This window comes from Eublepharis macularius, chromosome 2 (assembly GCF_028583425.1).
Source record: "Eublepharis macularius isolate TG4126 chromosome 2, MPM_Emac_v1.0, whole genome shotgun sequence".
Classification (NCBI taxonomy): Eukaryota; Metazoa; Chordata; class Lepidosauria; order Squamata; family Eublepharidae; genus Eublepharis; species Eublepharis macularius.
Window position 1 is genome coordinate 148,102,474 of NC_072791.1, and position 6,064 is coordinate 148,108,537.

Sequence of the window (6,064 nt, forward strand, 5' to 3'; positions counted from 1 at the left end):
CTGTAGCTGAAGAAGGGTTTCAGACTTTGCTTGGTGGAGTAGTAGGATTCATGCCAGTGTTTCCACTCTCCAACAATCATTACACCATCTCCGTTGCTTTGAAAGTTCATGCTATATAAACTAGAATCAGAATATGATTTCTCTTAATCATCTTATTTGAGGCTGTGAGGCATTTTGTCAAATTCCGTTACATCTTCCAACAATGGTATTGGCAGCAATGGGGATTGCCAGTTTTTGTGTTACAAGAGGCCACTCTGTCCTCCAGATAGTGTTCTGGGGCCCTGAAGTATAATTTTCATACATTCAAATGAACACACACACAGGTTGTTCTGCTGTGATTCTGCTCCCAACTGGAGCCGGGAACCCTTCTTCTCCCCACGCTGTGGTACCGAATGGGATCAGTCAGGACCCCCACAACATTTGTAAAATGAGGGAATTCCAGCAGTAAAATGGTGAGGGTATCCCCGGAGAAGCTGTATTGTCTAGTTTGGTCCTCAGAATGTCTGAAGGAGAATAAATGAAGCTGGAGCTATCTAGCTAGAGTTGCCAACCTTCAGGTGGGGCCTGGAGTTCTCCCAGAGCTGTCACCAGATTGTAGCTCTGGAGAAAATGGCAGCTTTGAATTGTGGACTCTGTGGCATCTCATCCCTGCAGAACTCCCTCCCCTCCCCTCCCCAAACTCCCCCCTCCCCAGTATCCACCCCCAAAGCTGCAGGAATTTTACAACCCAGGATTGGCAATCTTATATCTAGCAATCATGCAAGTTTCTTGGTAATGGACTCACTGACTCTGGTACAGTTGGAACATTACATAGGTCCTTAGGAATTTCAAAGAAAAATGTAATATCAAAGTGTAGAATTCTTATTACAAAGTGAAAACTTTTTCTAATAAGTGATTAATCTATTTACCACAAATGATGAGGGGCCAGGAAAATTTGCTTTGGGGCCCCTATCCACAGGTCAGTAATTGGCCATCTTGAGTACATGTTTATTCCATATCCTCCAAACAGCTCATTGTGAATAGTTCATCTCCAACTCCATATGCTTTAACTTCACTACAATCTTATGAGACTGAGACAGAGATGAGACTGAGAGTGACTGGCCCAAAGGTTCAATTATTTAACCACTGATTATTTAAAATAATATTCTTTCCTTTCTTTTCTGTTCTTTAAATTATGTTCTTTAAAATTATGTCATATGTTCCTTAAATTACTCTACTTCTAAAGAGTTATCTCTTTGAAGACAAGTACATGGTGTTCAGAGTTCAGTGAGCAAATATTTTCCAATGTATGTTTCACATTCTTAGCTTTTATTTTCAGCCATGTGGGAACATCTGGCCAGTCTTCAAGAAACCCATAAAGAACCTCTGAAAGGCCTAAAAGATTGTATTTAAAAAGAGAACCATAATACCAGATGGCACTCCCCTCCCAGAGCAAAGGAACAACCTTGGAATCCTGAAGCTCAACATTCCGTTGCTGGCTGACAAATACTTTGTGTAACTTCTTAGTAAAGATGTCATTTTACTGTCTTGGATGCTAACTGTTTCACTGCTGATCATTTTAGCAGTAAGATCATCTTGCAAAACTGTTGTCCTCTTCTGGGAGGGATGAAGTAATAGCATAACAATCAGTCCTTCAAATAGTGAATTTAATAATCCCATGTTATAAGTAGAGCAGCAAAACAGGGTGACCCCCTGGCAAGGCTCAGCTTTCTGCATATGTGGCTATGCATAAAACATTTGTAAACAAAACAGGAGAAAGGGGGAGGGGTGGATCACAAAATGGCCAAATAAACACTGAGCATGGTCATTGACTTCTAGCTTCCACAGAATGTTGGGGACAGCTGGAACATCAGTGAAGGGGAGAAGAAAAACAAGGAAGAGAAAAAATTTACCTGCTCAAGCTTTTAAAAGCTTTCAATATCCTAGAAGTGGGGGATGCACACCATGAGGCACATATCCCCTAACTTCAGTTGCTACCTACCAGTCATTCCAGGATACTGTACAGTTTTAAGGGTTCTAATTATTCTAAAGCTAAAATAGTCCTTTCAGGGGTATTAATTAGGCTTAGAATATGGGATTGAATTAGGGTTGGGGATGTGTGCTGTGTAGTTCACATTCCCCCAATTCTTTCAGCCCCAAAAGAATTTTTACATACAATACAGGGAGGGCAAGAGAAAAATATCCCCTCCAGCTTCATGCCACATGTACTGATAGGACAAATAGTGGCTCTTCCAGACTGTTTCAGCTTGTTAAGCCTGCTATGGTCTTAATCCAGGTTAGAGATCCCATTCTCCCAGTGGGGGTGGGAGATCCCCTGCTCCCACCTTTTGCCACCCGCCACCGCTTACCTGGCCAGCAGAGGGGGAGGTGGGGAATGGGCCTCCTGGGTGCATTCCTGGGGCCAGCACAATGATGCCAGACATCATTGCACTGTCCTGAGAGTGCTCCCATGGTTCACAGTGGGCTGATTTGGGGCCCAAATCAGCCCGCTGCGAAGTATGCGTGCTCCCCTGCCTTGCACAATTATTTCACTTTCCAGAAGTGACGTCATCGCACTGGTGTAGGAGTGTGCTTTGCACACACGAGAAGAACATGCCAGGAAAAACAAAAAGGTGAGTGCCAAGTACCTGGCAACCCTAATGCAGATAGGGAACTAAGTCTGAAAAAATGTATGTCTAGTTAGTTTCTGGACTACATGAAAAGGCTTCTGCTCATCTAGCCTTCAGACTCCGCAATCTGTGCTATTGAGCACAGTTTGGTGTAGTGGTTAAGAGCGGCAGGACTCTAATCTGGGGAGCTGGTTTTGATTCCTCACTCCTCCACTTGCAGCCAGCTGGGTGACCTTGGGTCAGTCAGAGCTCTCTCAGCCCCACCTACCTCACAGGGGCTGAATCCACACTTACCAGCATAGCGCTAAACAGTCGGAATGATCGTGTCTTCCTGGTGCTTTTTCTGATGTCATCACGCCATGAGAGCGGCATCGTGGCGCGATGATGTCATAAAACACGCCAGGAAGACGCTATCATTCCGACTGTTTTGTACTATGCCCGTAAGTATGGATTTGGCCAGTGTGATTGTCATGAGGATAATAATAACACACTTTATATACCTCTCTAAGTGTGGCATTAAGTTGTTCTGAAACGAGGTATATAAATTGAATGTTATTGATATTATTGAGCTGTAATGTTGGACTGTAGAATTCCAGGTGTAGGTGAACTTCATGCTATTCATCTGGCCCAGAAATCAATGTTACTTGGGAAGGGCAGGGAGATTTCCAATAGTGCTCTGAAAAATGTATAGAATATTTCAGATGCCGTGGCTCTGTTTCTCTAAAATTATGTAGATAGGGGGCAAATCCACATTACTCATTCTAAGTCGCATGTTCCCCGCATTCCCCACGCAATCCCGAGTGCCAGTCACATTACCTCATTAAACAGACGCATTTCATTCGCATTTCTCCCGAATATGTGGTCACAGGTTTTCAACGGGAGTTTCACGGTAGCCATGAACGGGCCAATGCGCAATTTACGCGGTTTTTAAAAAAACCACCCCCCTTCCTGTCTCTCCGGCCGTTCCGAGAGTTCCTGACTCTGGGGTCAGGCTGTTCTGTGACTGCAGTACGCCAGAATACACTATTGCTGGAATACCCTCTGTCTGCTTGTGAGGCCACCAGAAAAGTAAGAAAATGACATTGTCAGGATTCTTTGGACATTCTTTTTTAGTTATTTTAGAGCTTTTTGTACAAAAGTCTTCTGAGGGAGGGGAGTGGCAAATTCTCCTTCTGGATAGAAGCAATAGTTTGCAAAGCTTCCCCTGTTAAACACCATGTCTTTTAGTAATGGACTGGAGTGAATTCTCTACAACCAAGAACCTGACGAACATATATTCATATTTGTTCCTCCAGAGAATAAAATGGGGACCTGACAAGCTTACTATCCTGCTGTCCTGGCCCTAAGCATGCTGTTGTGTTCTTACATGCATTAAAAGCAGAAAGATTAGAGTTTTTCCTTGATCTAGTTCATAAGAAACTCACTCTGTAACTTCCATGTTCCAGCTTTCCCTATTCCTGGTGATGAGAACAGGCTTCTGGTACACAATACATTTAAAGCAGGTTTAAATCCATTGTATCTTTCCCTGAAGAATCCTGGAGACTCTTCATCACAAAATAAAGCAATATGTTTTTATCCCAGACGAGCTTGATGTAGTTGCTAAGACAGGGGTCGAATCCACATTACTCATTCTAAGTCGCATGTTCCCTGCATTCCCCACGCAATCCCGAGTGCTGGTCACATTACCTCATTAAACAGACGCATTTCATTCGCATTTCTCCCGAATATGTGGTCACAGGTTTTCAATGGGAGTTTCACGGTAGCCGTGAACGGGCCAATGCGCAATTTACGTGGTTTTTTTAAAAACCACCCCCCTCCCTGTCTCTCCGGCCGTTCCGAGAGTTCCTATTGGCTGATTCAACTTGCAAGTGCTCCGTAGTCTGCAAAAGACTGTTTTTGACTTCATAGCATTGGATTTATTGATTATGCTGTTTCTGAATCAAATCTGGTAGTTTGAAAAATCATTTTGGGGTGAATCCATCCTCAGAACGGACTCGCGAAACTTCCTTTTTAACTGTTTTTTATTTTTTTTATTTTATATTACTGTAATATCGAAATTACGAAATATCGAAATAATGACACTCCAAGGAAGTGAAACTTCAGTAAAATTCAGGCACTGAACTGTCCTGCATAGGAAATGCCCACGAAAGCTTCCCACATGCTTCCAAATTTCCAAAAAAGAAACAGGAGAGAGCCATCAGTGCTGTCAGTGGGGGAAAGAGAGGCACCATTATCTTCAATGATGTTTCTTTATAAGGCAAGATCGAAATAATGGAAAAGTGCGCTCAAAAAAATAAAAAAATGGGCGGGGTAAAAAGGTCCCGCCCAAAAAAGCGGTTTTCGAGCGGCCGTGTGACCGGAGGGACGCGCGAGAAAGACGGATTGGAAGCAGGAATGTGAACGAAGAGGAAAAAATCGCGGATTGGAGGCAAATGGAAGATATCCGAGAAACATGTGGGTAATGGGTGAATGTGGATTTGACCAGAGTTTGTGAGAAGAAACAAATGGCAAGGTGGATCTCTGACTGGTATACTGCCCCTTCATTTCTCTCAGCAGCCATCTCTTCATAGTGAGGATATTTGGGGCCATTATTGTCTTTCCAAGGCCCCATAATATCTCCAAAGGTAGTTTGTTCATAGGATAAAGCGTACTAATTCATATCCCTCCGTTGATATATAGCATTTTGATTTTTTAAAAAGTAGAGATGTAAAGTTTTCATATAATTCTGTAAAAACATGTAACCTGAGTTTACGAGATAGCAGAATCAATATGGACTAGCTTTAGTTCTTATTAAAACCAAAAGGACAATATATGCTCTTAAACTCTTCTGATTTCAACATAGATTATATGCCATTTAATGGATGTATGCATAGTTGCTCATGTCCATCAAGAAACCACATCATCTTCAGGCATGTCCATCAAGAAAACACTTCAGGCATTAGGTCCATTGCCTTATCAATATTTCCATTTCAGTTCCGTAAGTGATGACAAGCAAGAGAGAAGAGGTGATCCAATGCCTGCTAATAAGCAAAGGCATCTGTGTGCTTTCCTCACTTGATGACTGCAGCATGAAGTTTCTCCAGAACTGGGGCTTAAGTATATTAAACTGCCACAACTGTATTGTAAAAAGACAACCATTAAGTGGGAAAAGCAGGTAGAAAAGGCTCGTTTCCAGGTGGCAACAGAGCAGATGCGGAAGATGGCTGTTGTGTGAATTAGTCACTGCAGATCAGATCAAATACTACAGGTAGAGCTTTCATGTCATCTCAAATTCACTTTTTCAACAAATGCAATTCTCGCATTCAGCTGTGAGCCATCAAGCCATAGAAGGCCTGTGACTCACTGGAACAGCACATTACCTTGTATGCAGAAAGATCAAAATTCAACTCCTGGTTTCTCCAGTTAAAGGACCTCATATAGGAGGTGTTGGAAGATACCTTTCCCTACCTGAGACC